This window comes from Muscardinus avellanarius (genome assembly GCF_963383645.1).
Source record: "Muscardinus avellanarius genome assembly, chromosome: 5".
NCBI classification, from domain to species: Eukaryota; Metazoa; Chordata; class Mammalia; order Rodentia; family Gliridae; genus Muscardinus; species Muscardinus avellanarius.
The window spans coordinates 127,752,716-127,775,537 of NC_137790.1; positions in this window are offsets into that span (position 1 = coordinate 127,752,716).

Here is a 22,822-nt window from a genome sequence, read left to right on the forward strand (position 1 = left end):
AGATCCCTTCTTGCCAAAAAAGAGGTATCATGATGGAAAGAAGAATTGTTAAAAGGACACCTGATATCTTCAGTAAAAAGTTGAGAAGATAGCATATTCAGGGGAAAGAAAGTGACCATTGGACTGGGTGTGCCAGTGCATGTCTGTAATACAAGTACTTGGGAGACTGAGATAGGAGTATCAAAGGTTCAAGATTAGCCTCAGCAATATGGGGAGATTCTCAGCAACCTAGTGAGATCCAGAATCAGAACAAAAAGTAAAAAGGGCTAGAGGTGTAGCTCAGAGGCAGAATGCCACTGTGTTCAATCCCCAGTACCACAGAAATAGATAGATAAATAAATAAATAAATAAATAAATAAATAAAATCAATGGTAGTCATTTTTTAAATATAATGATCAAAAGTGAAATTTGCAAATGAGATGAATAGACTGGAACAAAGTGGTGGACTGGAAGGTAAAAAATAAAAGTATTAAAGAAAGGTAAGATCTGAAGCCTGAAATATAAAAATCATAGAGACTGGATACAAGAAGTTATCAAGAAAAAAAAATTTTTTTTGGTGGTACTAGAGGGTAGAACTCAGGGGTTTTTCTACCTCCGGGCTAAGCTCTCAGAGCTATTTCATATTTTATTTGGAAACAGGGTCTCACTAAATTGCTGAGAGCCTCACTCAGTAGCTGAGGCTGGCTTTGAACCTGTGGGATCCTCCTGTCTCAGCCCCCCAAGCATGGGGATTACAAGCGTGCGCTACCACACCCGGCTATCAGGAAAATGTGAATGTCCCAAATCTGTAGAGAAACATAAATCTTCATTTTAAGATGGCTCATCAAAAACCAGCAGTAGTTTTGGCAAACTGTGCCACCTTGCTCCCCAAGAACTTCTGCAGTTTCAAAGCACATGAGAAAGTGACCAGTAAACTTTCCAAGATGTTAACATGCTCTTAATAGAAATCAACATGTCAGTAGGGAAAAATAATAAGGTACAGCTTCAAATTAACAAACAAAATTGATTTGCTAGAGACAAATGTAAAAGAATTATTTTTAATACACCTAAAAGAAAATAAATTTGAAGGTTAGCAAGGAACCAACAAAATGGCATTTGTATCCTGAAGCTCACAGTAATTGCTAATGTCCCAGTGCTATGCCCTTCAAAACCAGAAACCTCATATTAAAATATACAAGCAGATAAAACAAGAAAATGCTGAAAATCTAATTAACACACCCCTAGAGGATATAGAAACAAAAACACAATTTTCTCAAAACCCAAAATTTGAATGGCTTTTCCAGGGAAGAAAGTGCAGCTATATGTGGACACACACACACACACACACACACACACACACACACACACAGAGTGGTTATCTTGTCCAAAACTTTTCTCATAGAATACTGTCCTTTGTCATAGCTTTGTTTCCTGTACCAAAAGGAAATGTTGTATTGCCACAAACAAACAACCTACACAAAACCAAAAAGTTTAGGATAATGTGTACCACTTAGAAAAAAAAAAAAAAAGGTAACCAGGCTTTCTACAAAATCAGGAAGAGAAGAGAGGGCGCTGATAGCAATGACAGGACTGATACCAAGACAACCACAGACTGACCTGGCACCACTGCTCCAGCCTCCTTACCTACAGCAGAACTTGAAGTGGTTGGATCTTATCAAAATTCCACTTCTGCAAGTTCACACTGAGGCTGGTGTATGTTAAAAGAGTGGCTCGCAGAAGCAGCCTGGGAATCAGCAAACCCAGGACTGCCCCTCTGGACACCATGCACCCTGGCTGGACCTCCTTCTCCAGGCCTTGCTGGAGGCGTCAGCAAGGAAAGCCCTAGTCTGAGGTGACATCCTCACACACAGTCAGAGGTTAGTTGAGAAAGCACAAGATTTTACATTTTCAATATGTTAAAAATAAGACAGGACCAAAAGCATGTTTAAAATTCTGAAGTGATTTATTTTTGCAGTGCTGGGTATGGGACCCTGGGACTCATACATACCAGGCAAGTGCTCTACCACTGACCGATACCTTCAGCCTTTAGTATCATAAATTGAAGTATACATGAGATACACACAATATATAATAGTACATAATATATTGATGTTATATAATTTATATACCACTGTACATAATTTAATATAATATATTAATACACTAATATCGCATATATAATTATTTCAGTTATGCTATGGGGAAGGAAAAGAAGAGAAACTGATTTAAAGCAATGTCAAAATATGAGGTTTCCCTCTGAGGTCTCTTGATGTGAGTAGAAAAGTTTGGTCACAAAAAATGAACTTGGAAAAGCTATCGTATCTTTGCAAGTGAACTATCAATTTTATGAGAAACCGAAAAATCCTCACAAGCCAGGCATGGTGGAACACACTTTTAATCCCAGTGTTGGGAGGCTGGAACAGGAGGATCGCACAGGTTCGAAGCCAGCCTCAGCTACTTAGTGAGGCTCTCAGCAACTTAATGAGACCCTTTTTCAAATAAAGAATAAAATAGGTCTGGGAATATAGCCCAGAGGTAGAAAGCCCCTGGGTTCCACCCCAAGTACCACACCAAAAAAAAAAAAAAAAATCTAACTAAACATGTCTCAGTTTCTTTAACCCTATAATATATAACTCTCAGTTATAATCTAAAAGGAAGAATAAGAAAAAAATGAGAAAAGTGAATCAATACTAATAATAAAGTATCATTAATAAATAGTTATTTCACCAAGAAATAATTATAAATATTTTTGGACACTGTTTAACAAGAATGAAGTTCATTACCATAATTGACATATAACAATGACTTTATTGACTTAAAATATGCCAAGAAACATTACTGATTAGGTTAGAGAAAACATAAAAAGAATACTAATAATCAAATGTAGGTATCCATTGAACAAGAAGACTGAATAAAATAAAAAAATATGGATACCCATAAAAATAAAGCCTCACTGTATGTCACCAAAAATTCACGAAATCTACACTTAGTGTTTCAACAAAAATAAGACCCATGAATAAAATAAAAGGAATATTTCATGAGATTTGAAAGGGACATATTAGAAATGACAGAAATGACTGACAAAGTAATCGAATTCAAAATGGTTAAAAAAAAAAAAACACAGAAGCCTATAATTTGGAGCATTAAAACCCAGCTGCAGCAGAATTTTTTATAGTGGGATGAACAAAGTGGTCCTTTGCTAAAAGGAAAACCTTGAGGGAAAATGATTTGCTATTACAGTTACAAAGTGAGATGCTGCCAGAACCAGGAAAATCTCAAAGTTGGTTTCCAATGCTACTTTTGCTATTTCCTTCTCCCCATCACCATCTGAGTTTTCTTTTAAAACTCAGTGATATATCATGACCACACACACACACACACAAAAAAAAAAAAACAACCAGGAGACTTGTTTTTCTCCAGCTAGAAAAATCAGCCTGTATTCAGTCTCACAATCAGATTCATTACTCACTCTGGCCCCCGATTGAAATCGGACAGACAGGCCGGGTGTGACTGTTCTCCCAGGAGCATTCTTCTTATTATTACATTTCTGTTTTCTCCCTCCTTCAGTAAAAAAAAAAAATAAATTTTGTACATAGAATGTCACCTGTGACCTTACCATTGTCTGCTAGATGATTCCACTTACTCCACTCAACTGTCAATTTCCATCCCCCACTCCTCCCTCCTGACAGTGAATTCTGTGCCCTGTCGTGTCCAGCATGCTTTACAATGTCTATTATCCTGCAGACTATGTTGGTCCATGTGAGCACGTACAACGCTCCTCTTGTCAGGCTTCAGTGGCGGCTCCAAGCCCAAGGTACATGCAATAAAATTTTCTTTTTAAAAAATGTGAGGTAGACCCGTGTGGTGGCACAGGTTTGTAATTCCAGTACTTGGGAGGCTGAGGCAGGAGGATCTGCCTCAACTACTTAGTGAGACCCTGTTTCAAAATAAAGAATAAAAAAAGGACTCTGGGTGTAACTCAGTGGTAGAAGGCCCCTGTGTTCCACCTCCAGTACCATAAACAACAACAACAACAACAACAAAATATATAGATAGATAGACAGACAGACAGACAGAGAGAGAGAGAGAGAGAGAGAGAGAGAGAGAGAGAGAGAGAGAGAGAGAGGGAGGGAGGGAGGAATCAAATAGCAGGCAATTATCATAGAAAGTTGTCATCTTTTGTACACTTTCTTCTCTGGTATTGGGTTTGCACTCAGATGCATTCTAACTCTAAACTCTACCCTCAGCCATTTATTTTATTTTATTTTATTTGTTTGTTTTAAAAAAGTGAGTCTTGCTAGGGTGCTAAGAATCTTGTTAAATTGCTGAAGCTGGTCTTGAACCTACTATTTTCCTATCTCAGCCTCCCACATATTGGGATAGAGGCATGTGCCACCCACCACACCTGGCTTCTTATACCCTAGTGAGAATTCATTCACTTATCTTTACAGAAAGCTACAACTGATTATGTCCACACGTAAAGATTTGACAGTCCAGTAGCCAAGTAACCAAGGACCCAGCCACCTGAATGTTAAGAGCCTTTGTTTATTTGGTAGTCGGTGTGTTTCACCATCTTTTTTTTTTTTTTTTTTTTTTTTTTTTTGCGGGTCTGGGGATGGAATCCAGGGGCATTTGACCTCCAAGATTTACCCCCTGCCCTAGTTTTTATTCTTTATTTTAAAACCAGGTCTCACTGAATTGCAGAGGGCCTCACTAAGTAGCTGAGGCTGTCCACGAACTGCGATCCTCCAGGTCTCAGCCTCCCGAATGTTGGGATTACAAGCATGAGCCACCATGCCCAGCTTAACCATCTTTTAAAAAAAGAAATATTCACAACCCTGTGTCTGTTATCTTACTTTATCACTTTATCATAATGATGAGTACTAGAAGTTAAGATAAAAGATGAATAAATGGTCTCCCTATGAGAAGAGAAAAAAGATATGGGAGATAGGGACACATTACAACCTATCTACCCAGCTTATGTATTTCTTCCTGTTTTTACTCAAAACTATTACTGATAGGAGTTGCTGAGAGTAAATTAGAGAGAAAAGAGGGATTATTACCCAAGAAAACCTTATCAAAAGGTGCCTCCAGTTTATTCAGAAGGTCTAGTATTTAGAATGTACTGCTGAGAGTCAAGAATTATGAAGAACATCCCCTGGGTCTGCTAAATTGCACTGCTCCAATCACTGCACAGATCAAATTCGTTGTATTTTTATTATATTTAGAAGAGAGAATACATTTGGAGTATCATTTATAAAAGCAAACAAATACATTCTCAATAATGGCACGTGACAATGCCACACACATTTAAAATAATTAAAATATTATTTTAAATGATTTTTATATTTGTAGTCTAACTTTTTGAACCCATATTAGTATTCTTGAAAAACTGAAGAAGGTTTCAACCAATAATTTCATAAGAGTCATCAGAGATCGACAGCCAGAGAGAGACTAAGGAGACCTGAATAAAACAGGTATGATAGGTTATTATGGTAAGATCTAAAATGCCCCTGAAGAGCTCATATATTAATTTTCAGGGTTGATATACTTATGAGGATTGTAATATCATTAGTAGATAAATTCCCCAAGTGAATTCATCTGGGTGGTGGCCAGGGCTAGAGAAGGTGGATCCCTGGCCATGCAATCTTGGGGATTATATATGGTTCCTTTCCTCCTCTACCCTTCATGGTATGAGGGGCAGAGCCAATGGGCTCTCGCTCTCTGCTTCCTGCTGTCATAGCCTGAGTTCCAACTCCACACCCCATCCCCACATGAATTGAACTCTAAGCACAAAACCAGGGAGCAAATAAACCTTCCTTCCTCTAAGGTGTATGGCCAGCTTAACTAGGATAGCAGTTAATGTTAATCAAGACAAAGATGTTTTGTTGATATCAGATGATAAGCCCCTCCTTTTGAGAACCCCTTCCAGCCACAAGAAAAAGATTTCAGTAGCCATTTTTACAAGCTGTAACTCAATTGTAGCTGAAGATAATTGAAATCAAATAAGCACCTGACCCAAGATAAGCCAATCAAATTTCTCTTCCCCAAGAATTTGTGCAAGGTGATAGACATGGACGAATGAAGCAGCAATCCTCCAACGGAAGGTGCACAAAAGACAAAGTAGACCAGGTCTTGAGGAAGAAGAATGCAAAAAGATATCAAGACTGAAGCAAATACTTAAATATGAGGAGAAACAGAAAATTCAATTGGAATTTCTGAAGCTTTCTGTGTTCTAGTTTCAGAACCTTAAGACATCTTATCAATCTCCGGGCTTTAAAAAATACCTGGGTCTGTTAAGTCAGAATTATATAGGTCACAAATGATTAAAATATAACACAAATTAGCTTAAAGGAACTAAGCGGGAAAAAAAGGAATTACATTTTATTGGGACTAGTGAACTATGTGCTTAGAATTATAGACTGAGAGAAAGGTAAAATTGCAAAGGAATATAGCAATTAATTATCACTTTCCCCTTCTTATTACCTTATTACAGAAATAAGGTAATATCATGCCACAAATTGTGTCCATACATTTGAGAAAACATAGAGGACTACTATAGTTTGAATTTGGAATGTACCCCAAAGGTCCATGTGTTAAGTGAAGGCATGGTTCCCAGCTTGGTGTGGGAGACAGTGGAACCTTTGAGAGTCTGGGCCTAGTGGGAGCTTTACGTTTCTGGATGTGTGCCCTCAAAGGGGATTGTGGGTCCATGCCCTCTTTCTCTCCCTTGATTTTGCTCCCTAGCCATGAGGTGAATGGTTTGGCTTTTAGCATGATGTGCTATCTTCCCCAGGTTCAGAGCAATGAGGCTAATCTATCGTACACTGAAATTTCCAACACTGTGAGCCAAAATAAACCTTTTCTCTTCATAAATTAATAATCTCAGGTATTTGTTGTAGTAATAGAAAGCTGACTATATGAGGTTTAAAGGAAAGAAGGTAGAAACTAGAGCCTCAGTGGACTAGGTTCAAGACCCAAGTGTGACAATGATGTCCTGTTTCTGCTTTTATTTCTGCCTGGCTTCATTCTGTAATTGGCTCCTTCTAGCCAGCAGGTAAAATGGTGGTTAACTTCTCCATATAGAGATCCTTCTTGCTGAGCAACACACTTTCAGATTATGAAAATGAATCCTCTTTTTTGATATCTGTATTATTAGCCCAAGGCTAAGACGCTTACTGAGCTGCCAGGAACAATTGATATACACTGAACCTACCGATTAGCCCTTACCCAATTCCCACCCCAATCCCTCCCACATACTCCTTTTCATGTTTGGCTAAGTGATTGACTTTGATATGTGTGTTAATGTATACCATGTCCAGTAGAGAATTTTCCTCTTCCCCTCTCCCATCTTCTCATTTAGGTTGCCTTATTTGCTCATCTACAGTATCTCCTCCTTCTTCGTTTAGAGTTCCTCCTTAGGATTATGAATGGATTACAAAATTATGGGATATGTACACAATGGAATTTTACTCAGCCATAAAGAAAAACACAATTATGTAATTTACAGGGAAAGGATGAAACTGGAGAACATTATGCTGAGATTAGTTAGTCACAAAAAATAATAAATCAGATGCTTCTAATATGCAAAAGCTAGAGAGAAAATGGGTCATAGGAGAAACTCTAGACAAAGAAGGAAATTCTATAGATGAACAAATAAGGCAATCTAACTGAGGGGATGGAAGGGGGGAAAGAAGCAAATTCTTTAATGGACATGATGTACTTTAACAAACATATCAATGTCAATCACTAAGCCAAACATAAGAAGGAGGGAGGGGGATGGAATGGGGAAGGAATTGAGTAAGGGCTGGTTGGATGATGTGTGCATATATGTCTCCACCATCTTGGATCCCATTAAAACGTATGAATACAATGCATTAATTTAAAATTTTTTAAATAAAAAAGAAAGAAACTGAGCACTAAGAAAACAAATAACCCAATCAAAAAATGGGCAAATGAACCAAAAGGATTTTAATTAAGACAATATTTCCATGAGTCAAATGACTTGAGTTATAAAGAAGGTGACTAATACATTTAGCACAAGCTACCCTACTGTTCTTCACTGGAAAATATCATAGCTGAATTTGAAGTCACATTATTTTAGGCTTACTTATAAAATAAAATGTAGCTAATTAGGCAGTTTGCATTCTTTCTTTCTTAGAACACTCAAGTATGCTTATTTATCTGATATATAAAAGGAGAAGGGGAAAGTGATAATTAATTGCTATATTCCTTCCCGATTTTACCTTTCTCTCAATCTATAATTCTAAGCACATAGTTCACTAGTCCCAATAAAATGTAATCCCTTTTTTTCCTGGCTTCTATTAATTCCTTTGGTGATTCCAGATTCTTGACTAATTTCTCAGTACAGTAGTTTTCCATCAATAGAAAAGAAATACAGAAATAAGGTAATATCTTATGCCACATATTTACAAAAGGATATTTTAAAGATCTTAAAACCATGTGATAATTTACAATAAAAGATGGAAATCAGGTTTCAGAATATATATGTATATATGTATATAATGAAACTTCATGCATTTAACTTTTTTTTTTATTTACCAGATAGTAAGAGCCCAACATTTGATTGGCACTACTCTTAAAAGCTGGAATGTAGTGGCATGCATATACATGCATATAAACATCATAACTTCATGGAAATTACACTCAAATAAGGGAAACAAATAGATAAGCAAAGAGGAAAATTGGTAAGTAGGTTATAAATGCAATTAAGAAAATATGAAGCATAAAAAGGTAGAATCTATTCATTCAGTCAACAAATCATTTTGAGAATTTGTTTTCAGCCTGGTGCCATTTCAGGCATTATTATAGTAAAACCTGCGGAGACCTTTTAGAAAATAGAATACTGGGCAGAGATAAAATGGATCCTAGATACCACTTCTCTTTTCCAAACTCTACCAAGTTGTAGTACAAATTGAAGCCACTGACAGATGAGTAATGTTTCCTAGAGTAGATCAAGTCATCATCAGGTTTATGGCATACAGTCATTGATTTGGAGAATATGTTCCTTTCCATTGCTATCTGAAAGGAAGATCAGTAATATTTATGTGGGAGGAGCCACGATTTATATTTATAATCTCACTTCAGGATTTTGTTAATTCTCCTATTCTTTGTTGTAATGAACAATAGCCCAAAGACACCTGGGCCATCCAAATATCATAAAGAACATCATATCAGTCCACTTACTAATGACATCATGTTATATGGCCCGATGAGGGAGAAGAAGCAAGTATATTGGATACAAATTCACAGCAAGGAGCAATTAGCACAGCTGTTTGTAAAAATAACAGTGGGAAAAAAGCTACTGGATAACAAAGGTAAAGAATTCTAGGAAATAAGAATATAAATGAACCTCCATGAAGATTCTTATATTTCTGTACCACGTGTTAATGTCTATCAGAAATCAATGTGCTCAGAAGAATAAGATTCCAGAATGATTTGACCAATTGAAAAACCTCAGACTCTGGGATGAAGAGTACATACATGGAGCTCAAGATCTTATGCACAATGAGTTCATAAACAGAGTTTTTATGATGGCAAGAAAGACAGCTATAAATGGTCTAGCCAGCAAGGGGTCAAACACTCCAAGACATGCCCACATATTATCACTCTGATGAATGTCCAATATGTTGGTAACAGAGACCAAATCTGGGTCTAAAATAAAAAAAAAAAACATTCTTTGTTCCCAAGGAGATCAATTTGCAAAATGATGACACTGACCTCATTCTACTCTGTAAAAGGCAATGATTCATCCATCAATGTGTATTTGGGGTATGGGCTTGCCTTTCCTCCCTCTAAGGATTTATTCAGCACCACTAAGCTAAAAATATTGGTGCCATTGACATGGGGATCACACACAATATCGTGTCAGACCAGTGGGCTTCTTCTATAGTAAATTAAGTATCAGAAGAAGCAACCAGTCTGATGGATCAATTGGACAGCCTATTGAAAACACAGCAGATACACATCTTGGACATGATAGTCTATGAATAGAATAACATCCTCAGTGTCATTGACTACCCTAAAGAATTCTTATCTAAAAGTTTGAAGGAAGGATGTCTCTGCCTTCTGGCTCAACAACTTTAGGTTCTATGTACCTAAAAATTCTGGTTCTTTGCAGGGTAATACTTTCACAGTAATGTAGTAAAATGATATTAAGTCTTAAGACACAGATTTTGCTCTGTCAATTCAAGTATCTTGTGCCAAAAGACCAGAAGGCAAGGAAAAATGGCTTCTTAGTAGCAGGGATAATTAACTCAGATCATCAAAAGGAGATAGAGCTCTTACAAAGGAGTCAGAAAAAGATTAAACGTGGCACCCTATGATTCACTGGGGAGTTTCTGTGCTTTTTTTGTGAACCTTTGAGAATGAAGACATGCAGCCACCATAGCTCGAAAGAAGTGTGATGATCAGGAACTTGAGCCCTTCAAAGATGCAGGTCTAGATTATCCCTCCAATAAAATACATAGACCGGCAGAAGTCCTAGCCAGTAGAAGAGATGGAAGGCCATGAGTCTAAAGTTTGACACGCTAGCCTTCTCCTTCTACATGTCCCCTGGCTAAGGAAAGCCTTCCCCACAACCCTGTAGAACTGTTCCTAGAAACTTTGCCAAGAAGCTAGATGTGAAAAAAAAAAAAAAAACATGGAGGAAGGACCATGATGGGCAAATGTGGGGTGCTCCTGGAGCTGCTAATTCATAATCAAATCTCTCATTCCCCAGCTTCTGAAACAAATGGCAAAAGATTGCTTGCAACCTGGTGTCTCTCTTTGAATTTGCCTTTGGTGAGAGAGGGACATTTCATGAACAGTGATGCCCCCATCTCCACACCTACACTCAATATTGGTTGATGTCAGGATGCAAGGACACTGTTAGCACACTGTCCCAGAGTCCTAATTCAAGACAGCCCTGAAGCCCCATTCATTCCTCTGAAGAATTTTCTACAGAATCCACCAAGAATTTTAAGTATGTCTCCACTGAACATGTCCTCTCACACTGACAATTCGGATTCCTTCATCTGCCCCAGGTGTGGTTCTCAAATTCACACCTCATTGCACTTCTGCACATAATTCTTCAGCTCAAAGTATGCTTCTGATGAGATGAAAACACAGTCTTCCAGACACCCAGTTCTCATTTTGCCCACTGTTTCTACTACAACACAGATCAGGGTCAAGAAAATCTTCACATTTGATGTTAGTACACAGGCTGTCACGTTTGAAAAGCACCAGAATCTAGGTAGAATAGAATATTGTGACTCATTTTGAGTTGTCCAAAACTTAAGTGTATATGCACTGCATTTAAAGTTTTAAAATCAATGCCATGTTTGACTACACCTGACCTCAAATCCCCTTATTAGCTTACCCGCATGTTGAAATACATATGGTACTATAAAACATGACATCTGAGAAGACTTTCCAAAAAATCCTAATCATTTATCTGTGAAAACATGCCATCAGAGAATATGGGACTCCTGGCTGCATCTAAATGATGAAGCAAGAATTAAATAGCTTTGGGTTCTTACGAGTATAAAATATCTCATATTTTCTTTGTTCTTCTCTTGGCGATCACAATCTCCCCTGAAATCTGAGAGCTTAGAGAATTAACATATTTTCAATTCAAACCTTGAAAACATCCATTTATGTCTCCGTGATAGAAATATATTGTGGCAGAACATTCTCCTATGCTATTAAGCACACTTTGTACAACAAAAGGAAAAAATCCTTAGGATGGACGAAGAACTCATGCAGCTCTCCAAAATTGCTACTTTTACATTTTATTACTAATCAGGTATACTTTAATAAGGCTTTAAATGGACTATGGTTATCAAAAATACTCTATCTCTTTGTTGCTTCTTTCTTCTTGAGGGTTTAAAGAATTTTTAGCAGAATTGAAACATTTGCAAAGCTCTTAAAACAAGGTTTTCATTCCTTCAGGGGCAAAATGCCATTTTAATATGCACTTCTTTGATATCACTGATGCCTTTGATAAGTGACATCATGGTAGAAACTGAGAATACCACTTAAAATTTTTATTTCTCCTCTGGCATTTTATGGGACATAGAAGTCCAATTAATATTTAAGCACCTTGCATGTGAACATAAATCTATAGAAACTCTAGTACTGTCCACTTCAAATACATCTTCCCCTCATTATGACAGAAAAGTGGTCCACGAATTTCTTTCCTCTGCTCAAAACAATAGAATGCCCAAAGTCAGAATAACACTAATGAGAATTTAATGGGGTCATTACTTCAGTTCCCTCTATCTGAAATTGGTTAAAGCTAGGTATTATAAGAAGAAAAGTTGTATATTGCTCTGACATCTTTAAAAGCCATTTTGTTTGGAAAGTATATTAACAAATTTAGCCAAATAATTGAAATGTTGATGCACTCTCTCAGCCTTTTAGCTAAAAGCAGAGCAATTATTGGTAGTGAAAGCTTTATCACAGCTTTGCAGTTTCCTGAACTTTCAGCCCGGATCTCTGTTGGTTTCTGAATGAGGTGTCCTTTTAATAGTTATGGGCCCATTTAAGCATCATTAGATCAATTGTGGTGACTGTCTGCTAAGCAGTCCTGTTGCCATTCTCCATCTCCCACGCACAGTTCTTTTTGACTGTTTCCTTTGCTTGGGAAAGGACACTGCTATTGGCAAGATCTAGATATCTCTACTGCCATTCTGATTGCTAGGTTCCTATTCTCTCTGGCTTTCTTATCCCGGGGTTGAATAATGTCTCAATCTTTATCCTGACACGGCTCTGACCTGTACTTGATGGCAGACCAGCATTAACAACATGGTCAGGACAGGAATTATAGTGCCTACACTTGACTCCAACACTGGCTAGCCAATGGTCACTGTAAAATGAACTTGCCCTGACTGTGGTGAATCTTTTAACATATGAGAGTTTTGTATCCTACACATACAATTACCTCATTTGAGCCACCATAAACAAAAGGGCTGAGGATGTAGCTCAGAGGTAGAGTACTTCCTTAACACACACACGGCACTGAGATCCATCCTCACACACCACTATAATCAAATAAGTAAGTAAATAAATAAGTAACAATATACTTCAAGGAGTCTGAAGTCTAACCTCCATTCATCATGGTCCACTGGGGCAGTCTTTAATGTCTACACTCTCTGTGGCACCCTTGATTCATAAGTCATAATTATATAGGTCATCTCTAACACCCCAATGAAACAATAAAAGTCACACCTGATTTTTTTCAATTGAAGTCACCTCATAATCCAGTTTTATAGCCACCTACTGTAATATGTGGAATGTTAAAACCATCTAAAATATTGAAATTATATTTCATTATAACCAGGTTCTTAATATAGGATTTGTCATTTAAGATCCCCCATATGATTGAATAAAATAGTATATATTTATCTTGTTTTTACTCCCAAAAAGAAAACCCCCTTATGTGTGCATATAAGCACATGTAAGTAAAGGCCAAAGAAAAAGAAATTTTTCCCTGCCTGCATGTAAGTAACATTGATCTTTTTCTTTTTCTTTTTTTTTCCTTTTCTTTTCTTTTCTTTTTTTTTTTTTTTTAGGAGATTGAACTCAGGGCCTCACACCTGCTTGACAAGAGCCCTACTATTGAACTACTCCCAACCTACTACCTTTGATTTTTATCCTGAGCTCTAAATATTTTTCTAATTTTTCAACTACTGTTAGATTAAAATAAATTTTTTTATATTTCAGTTACCATTGATCCTTAGTTTCTTTCTTAGAATTTTCTTTTTTATTATAGTTTCAGATTATAATACAGTTCTTAGTGATATTGACATATGTGTACACAGCATGTACACAGCACTTGGTGGGCTGTCCCCCTACTCCCTCCCTTCTCCCCTCTTTTTCCATATAGATATTAAGATTTGTATTGGTATTTTCACATATGTACATTATCGATGGAAGTGCTTCCTTCATTGATTTTCCCTGCCTCACCTAGATCACCTCCCCAGCTCCACTGGAGTTTCTCCTCCGTTAATTAAAGTCTCTCTTGCATCCCAATTCCTCCCTAGATTCTGCATATGAGTAAAATTATATGACCATTCACTTTCCATGATGAGCTCATCTCACTTAACACAGTGTCAAATATTTAATTCAATTTAATATGGAAAATTTATCCCTGACTTCTCATGATGAGAAGTAACCAAGTTGGCTAAATTTTCTTAATTCTCACTGAACTCACCTATAGACATGTGAGTATTTGGACATCACTCTGTTATAGACTTTGCAGAGTAATAAATTGTCCCCATGAGGGAGAATCTCTCATTTGTGAATCAAGGGGGAAATGCACACAGTTGGCCTACTGTTTCTCCATTTTCCTTTAACTTAGCATCTTGTTTTCTATGAGATGCTTCTTAAAGGAGAAGTGAAATGTGTGGAAAGACTGTTATATCTCATTAACCTTTCCAGAAAAGCAGACACTTAGATTGTGTCACTGACTCAAAGCTTGCCTTTACTTCTCCTGTCAGATTCACTGCCTTAGATGACAATTTACCAAGTGTGTCAGGAAATCTGGAACACATGGTCAGATAAAACAACTCTTTGTGGTCAAAGGGGTCTCATATTCTTACCTTTCCACCATGGCTCTGGGAAGAGAAGCAAACAGTGAGCCTAGCCTTCTGCCTGTCCGTGGGGTTTGGTCTTCCTCTGGCCATCAGAACATAATTCTGACAAAACCTACTTATTCTAAGTTTAGCATGGTTTTTCAAATTTGTAATGATCTTCTGCTCATTTTTTATACTTAAAGAATGCATATTGTGCTAATTTTGAGTGACATATTAATATAAAAATAAATGCTACTAATAGACCCCCTACCCAAAGATGACCATTGTGGCTCATGACCTCAGGTTTGCCCTTCCAGAAATCAAATATATGCAAGCTCTCTTTTTCTTTTTAAAATTGATGACATACTGTACCCCAATTTTGAACACTGGTCTTGCTCATATAATACGCTTTTTATTTGTCCCTGTGTTTTCAGTAGCCACATCCTATTGCATCATATAAATGGCCCAGCCTTTCTTTAAACCTATTTTAGGACAATCGGGATTTCTCATGAACTGTTTGCTCTTAATATGGAAAAAGCAAGCACTATGCTACCATTTTTAAATCTAACAACAAGGCTTTTGGGGAAATATTAAGAGTAGAAGAGTGCTTTCTCTGTGCCACATTCTGCTAAAAGTTTCTCACGCGTGAACTAATTTAGTCCTTGCAATAAACCTTGACTTACCACTTTCTGTTGTGTGATCATACCATCTTGAAGGAGATACATTTGAAAAAGATAAATTATTAAGATTGTAGATAATACATAGCCTGAAAAGTTTTATACCAAAAAAGTCTTATGTGACCTTGGAATATTTGCTTAACTATCCTGAGATGTGATATTCTCATGTAGGAAATGAGAAACATTCAAATCGCTTCAGGTTCAAAGAGCCTGTGATTCTAGCTTTACCAGAGAATGCCAAAGACTGTACATTGTGTTATCTTCACACTGCAGTGAGTGTTAGTCAGCTCTGTGCTGCTGTGAGAAGTACTTGTGAGAAACAACTTAAAGTTGGAAGGATTGGTCCTGGCTCATGGCTTCAGAGGTTGAGTCTATGGTTGGCTGGTCCCAAGGTGGAAATATCATGGTAGAAGGATATGGCAAAAGATAGTTTTTTAGCTCAGCTCAATCAAGAGAGAGAGGAAGGGATTCAGGACAAGATGTAGTCCCCAAGGGCAGGCCCGCAGTAATCTATTTCCTCCAACTGTGACCCACCTGTCTATACCTCCCAGTAGTTCATTTGACTATCAGTGGATTCATCTACCAATGAGATTAGAGCCCTCACGATGCAATCACATTCCAAAAGCTGCACCTCGGAACCTTGCTGCACTGGGGACCAAGCCTGCAGCACAGGAGCTTTGGGAAATACTCCAGAGCCAAGCCATAGCACAGTAGAAAAGGACTAGTCAACATTTACAAGACTTAAAAAAAGGGGGACAAATACATGTTCTGTCATTGCTAGCCATTTTCCACCTTGGTAGTTTAAAAATGGAGAGGAAAGAATCACTGGAGGAAGTCATCAGTGTGCTGTGGCAGTTCCCCTCACACACACGCCCTTCTCTTCTGCCTAGACCACCCACTCAAAGAAGAGGAAGGGAGATGAGGGAGGAGTCCTTTCCTCCCTCCTTCTCATAATAGGACCTTCCTGGAGTCTTTTCGTCTCAGCCCTTGGGATTCGCAGGTTCATAATAAAGTGTATCTCTCTCAGTCTTTCAAACATGCCAGCTGAAACTCTTTGTACCCATGATGAAAGGAGGTATTTGAGAACTGCCTGATATACCACTGGTGGTAGATCAAAGGTGTGTATGCAGGTGTGTTTTCCAAAAATCCGAATGCGGAGCTACTGTGGGGTTTTCTGGATTGGCATCCCTGGGATGAGGCCATCACAGCAAACAGATCATGAGAAATGGCTATAAGAAGCAGGAAAGTTTTCTTATCATGTTCAGGATTTATAGTCTGGGCATTCAAGAGAGATGCCCACAAATGCTCCCCCAGACAAATTCGTTGTTTTAAATATTGCCAAGGCCAAGAGGAAGCAATACTAAATATCCTTAGTACAGCCAAATGTAAACTTTCTGGCACTTTATCTCTTCTCCTGGACTGTTTTTAACCTGGAGGGTCAGAGGCAGCCAAGTTAGTGGGGCTAGACTATGCAGAGAAATAAAGCAGACCACATGTTCCCTCTGTAGCAGGCTTTCAAACTAAGGCCAACCCAAGTTGGTAAGACAGAATGAAGTCTGGAGCTTGGATTTTCCACTGGACTGATCATGTTAGTTACTAAAATGAAATTATCCTAATAGGCAATAATGATGATGGATACTTCATTATCAGGGTATAGTAGAAGTAAGAATCCATGATGCCAATGTTTCATGGACACATAGAAGAACAGTTTCATGGATGGAACACAGTGGCTGACTATTTGTGTGCAGAACCAGATAGTTGTCTTATGACCTTCCCGAAACAAATGTGGTACTATGATACCAGAGTCAGAAGCAAAAAAATTCAGGGACAAGCCCCTTAATTAAAAATCTCTTTGACTTAGAGAACCAAAGTCTTGGACAAAGATTGAAAGAGAAACCTAATGAAATCTTAAATGACCCAAATAGCTGATATTATTGATGATGAGATTGAGATTCAAGATCTCAGCTGGGTCTGGTGGTGCACACTTGTAATCCCAGCATTTGGTTGGCTAAGACAGGAGGAACTAAATTCTGAGGCAGCCTCAGCTATTTAGTAAGGCCCTTTGCAACTCAGTGAGAACCTGTTTAAAAAAAAGAAAAGAAAAAATAGCATTGGGGGTATAGCTCAGAAGTAGAATGCTTCTGGGTTCCATCCCCAGTACGCCACCCCCCCAAAAAAATCTCAAAGAGAATAAAACATGAGGGGAATAAAATCAGCAAAATAAAATGAAATTTATAAAGATAAATGTAAAACTCGGCATGTAGATTGAAGAAATCAGATGATCAAATGCAGATGAAGGACTGTGAGATTATAAGAAAAAGGTCAAGAGACATCATATTAGAAACCAACGTGATTTATAATAAAGCTGTGCAGCATTGTATTAATACAAGTGTTATGTCCAAATGAAAGATGAGAAAGGCTTTTCTGGACTGGGCGCTGGGTATGTTACAGTGCTCAGTTAAATTAACTTCTGTCAGCCTTTATCTGTCTACATTCTGGAAGTCCCTCTGCTACATGTGGCATCTTGAGGGTTTACAGTGAAAAAATAAATGGTATCATTCCAAAGAACTACAATTGGGAAAGCAGAGATTCTGGAAGATGCAACAGAAAACGAACTGTTAAAGCATAAGAGACCTTTTTCCTAAGAGATTTCTCTTCAACTATTTGAACTGCCATTCCTTGAAAGAGTAAATAAACTTATTTTGTAAGACTCCAGAGAATATAAAGGAGGCTACTGAGTATATGTTGTGGTCATGTTTTGAGAAGAATTTAGAATGAAACTTGCATCTCTAGAGTAGCTCAGTAGAGGTAAAAAGTGGCTGTGTTGAAGCCAAGCACGGTGGCACATGCTTGTAATCCCAGTACTTAGGAGACTGAGATGGGGGGCTGCAGGTCCAAGGCCAGCCTCAACTACCTAGCAAGACCCTATATTCAAACAAAAATACAAAAATTAAAAAGGACTGTTGCTCAGAGGCAGAATGACCCTGAGTTCAATCCCCAGTACCAATAAATAAATAAATAAATACACACATAAATACATAAATAAGTGGTGACTATGTTGAAAAGAAATGCCAGTGTTCAGCTTCCCCCCCTTTCCTCTTCCTCCAAATTTGTTCTTTCTGTGAATACTTCTGATAATTCATTACATCCCCAGCAGGAAAAAAAAAAAGTCTTTTGTTGTTGTTGTTGTTGGTACTGGGTTTCCTGGAAACCCTTCTACCTCCGGGCTACACTCTCAGACACCCATTTTTTTTATATATTTTTATTTGGAAACAGGGTCTCTTTGCTGTGCGATCCCCCTGTCTCTGCCTCCCAAGCATGGGAATTACAAGAGTGTGCCACCACACCCGGCATGAAAAAAAAAAGTCTTCTTAAAGTCCCTTTTCTTTATCATCCAGAGAAGGATATGTGGGAAGCAACGCATCTGAGAACTCTTTCACATTAACAAGTGAGCGTGGCTTTCTGTGTGATATTTTACCGCGTGCCCTTTAGAAAACTGAGCTCTGGAAAAGCCAAGTAGTACTCGAATGTGCACACCTGTGGGTTAACCCATCCATATATATCTTCTGCTTCCTATATGGATGGGTGGGTTGATAGAGGCAGAGGGGGAGAGGGGGAGAGGAGGAGGAGGGGGGGAGGAGGGGGAGGGGGAGGAGGAGGAGGAGGAGGAGGAGGAGGAGGAGGAGGAGAAAGGAGAGGAATTAGAGAAAAGAAATGAGCAAGGGAAAGAAAGAAATAAAGGCAGAGGTGAAAGAAAGCATGTATAATAAAAAAAAAGGTTAAAATTGTTGTTGAAATCTGCACCTAACGAAAGTCCCAATAACTTAGGGGATTCTAGTTAGGTATAAAACACTCTCTTTTAGGAACACTGTCAGTTTAGATAAACCCTTTCCTAAATACGGGAATGAAGCACCCAGGTGCAGTCCATCAGCCAGACAAGTTAAATAAAAACAATTGCATTCTTAACAGTAATAGGTAAGATGTTTATCCGTCAAGGGCAGGAGCACATGAGGAGTCTGGGGAGGACGAGGGAAAAGAAGATGCCCAACAAGGTAACCGGATGCCACGGCCATCTGGGTGAAGCGGGTGAGTGAGCAGAAGACAGGGATGTCCAAAAGGCAAGTGGATAATTATTCCTGAATTAATCCCAAGACAATAAAAACCAAGCTCTCGTGTTCATGCAGTCTTGTGAGGCTGATTCTTTGGACGGTGAAGCACTTTGGACCATGTCCAGTGTAGAATAGTTCTGGACAGAAAAATCGCAGAATGCTCAAGAGTTGAGAGCTTGGCAGACACAGAAAGGGAGCAGGAGAAGGGATAAAAGTAAAATGAAATCCTTCAAAGACGCCCTGAAATATTAAGATGCAAAGACGTTTCCTGGAGTAGTATGTCCTGAGAGGGAAAGGGAGGATTTGGAGCAGTTTTCTGTAAATCCAAATGTTTAAGGTTATCCTTGCAGGCTAGAAGACTTGGGATATGTCAGCAAGTGACAACCTCATTCAAGTGTGGGAAGAACCACCTGCAGCCTCCCCTGCATGGACCAGTGGACCAGTGAGAGGGAAATAGGGCAGCCAGCACCTACATTGAAAGAGTTTTCAGGCCAAAATGGATTGTCAGTGCAATGTTAATAAGAACAGCAGGTAAATAAAGGACACCCAACAAGTACCATTCATCTGTTTGAGGACTTGGTTTGCTGGGTTAAGAACATTACAAAAAATGAATATGAATTTAATTATCTAATGGAAAGCTCTATATTTTAACCAATTACTAGCAACATTAGTTAATATTCAAATTTATTTTGGTTATTCCTCACTAGTTCTTGGCTAATGGGCAGTCATATTATCTGAGAAAAAAGATTGTATGTCTCCTGTCAATATTCCACATCATCATTATTATTAACATTATTATTATTATTATTATTATTATTATTATTAGGTTGTACTGGGGTTCCTGGAAACCCTTCTACCTACGGGCTACACTCCCAGACACATTTTATATTTCGTAATTGGAAACAGGGTCTCTTAAGCCAGTGAGGCTGGCTTCGAACCTGCGTGATCCTCCTGTCTCCGCCTCCCAAGCACGGGGATTACAAGAGTGCGCCACCACGCCTGGCTACATTATTTCTTTTAAGAAAAACCAACATAACAGTGTAAAAGGAAATCACATCTACAGGTAGACTATCATATAGATCTTTGAAAACTTCTGACATTTATTATTTTATAAAATATCTTTATCTCAGATTTTCCATTACTAATATTTCTTACAGTAACTGTATGCTGTTTGCTTTAAACTGGTGGCAATATATAAAATGTAAAATAGTGTGTGAGGGGAAAGGGGTTCTTGGGGTTGAACTCAGGAGAATTCTACCTCTGAACTATATGGCCAGCCCTTTTTATGGTTTTCATTTTGAAACAAGATTTTGCTAGGTTGCTCAGAGTCTCACTAAATTCCTGAAACTCTCCTTGAACCTGTATAGATCCTCCTATCTCAGTCTCCCAAGTAGTGGGACTACAGGTGTACACTGCCATGTCCAGACAGACAAATTTGAAATCTCAAGTGATGAGCCAGTAGGCAAAGCTTTATTAATGTTTATATAGATATGTCTATTAATCTTTAATTTCAGTGTCCTTTACTTATTTATAGGTAAAATTTACTTATTTATAGGTAAAATTTAGATATGTCTATTAATTTTTGATTTCAATGTCCTTTACTTATTTATAGGTAAAATGACACATTATATCTCAGATTTTCTTTAAAACACTTTCTGGAGAGCCGTGGTGGCACACACACGTAATCCCCGCGCTTGGGAGGTGGAGACAGGAGGATCGCATAGGTTCTAAGCCAGCCTCTTTGGCGTAAGAGACCCTGTTTCCGAATAAAAATATAAAATAGGTCTGGGAGTGTCACCCAGAGGTAGAAGGTTTTCCAGAAACCCCAGTACCAAAAAAAAAAAAAAAAAAAAAAAAAAAAAAAAAAAAAAAACACCTTTCTGGAGAAATGAATGAAGAACTAATAGAAACTAATTATAAAATATGGTTAATTATGGTGGGTAATTGATACCTGTAGGTTTATGTCACTATTCTTTTCATTCTTATATGTGTTTGAAATTTTCCATAAAAGAATCTTTAAAAATAGAAAAATAAGCCAGGCGTGGTGGTGCATGCCTGTAATCCCCATTCTTCTCTCTCTGGCTCACAAAGAGCTATCTTGACATGTTTCCCACAAGGTAGAGAGAGTGAGCTCGGGTCTCTTCCAGTCCTTACAAGGGCACTAGTCTTATCTTGGAGTCCCCACTGCATGAACCCACCTAACCCTAATTACCTTCCAAAGTCCCATCCCTGAATACTACCAGGTAATATTCAGGGTTAAGGATTCAACATATGAATTTTATGGGGATCCAGATATATTTAGTCAATGCATAACACACATCTTCTATGCATTTACACATTTAAGTATACTAAAAATGTGTAGGTTTTTTTTTTTTTTACAAAAAGTAAGTCTAAGCTGTTCATATACTTCTTAAATAGGAAATCTATTTTAACTAAAAAAGTAGCCATTGACATTTTTCCATGTCAGTCTTTATAGATTTATCTAACTTATTTTTTTTTTTTTTTGGTGGTGGTACTGGGGTTCCTGGAAGCCCTTCTACCTCCGGGCTACACTCCCAGACCTATTTTTACATTTTTTTATTTGGAAACAGGGTCTCCTAAGCCAGCGCCCGCGGCTGGCTTCGAACCTGCGTGATCCTCCTGTCTCCGCCTCCCAAGCACGGGGATTACAAGCGTGCGCCACCACGCCCGGCCTATCTAACTTTTAAAATAGCTACATGGTATTCCATAGTATGGCATTTCCAAAACTTATTTAATCACTTTCCATTGATTAACAATTATGTTGCTTTTAATCTTTCTCTTTTACAAATATTACAATTAGTATATATGGTATATTTGGCTGATATATATGGTATATTTGGCTGATATATATATATTAGATATATAGGGGTCCTAAAAGAGGGAATAATGAATAGCGAAAGAATAAGCAGGACAGATGCATTTAAGATGTTGAAGAACATTGGTCCTTCAAAGTGCTGTCCTATTTTTATTCTCACTCTTAAGTTCAATTATTCAAGTCATTTCATTAGCTATCTTCTAAATAAATAAGGGGGCTGTGGATACAACACAGAAATAGAATGCCCCTGGATTCAATCCCCCAAAACAACAAAAAATTACATAAAATAAAAATATTTATTCCATAATCCACTGAAAATAAATAGAATTTCATGATGAAACACTGATATAAAGTTTTAATCTACAATATATTATGCTATTCAATAGTTTGCTTTATGACTAACTGCACGTTAATGGCTTTCTGTGCTGCGCACATGAGTCCTTATTAGACTGTTGCATGGCACCACCATTTTCTATGCAAAAACAAATCTTAAAATTCCCAAGAACATGACATAGAATGAAAAAGTCAAGGAGAGCTGGAGATCTCCAGTTAGGGCTCAACATTTCAGCACATATAAACTCAAGCCCTTTCACTAATCCCTTAAATCTCACAAAGCCAAGAGAGCAGAATTAATTCTCAAGGCAA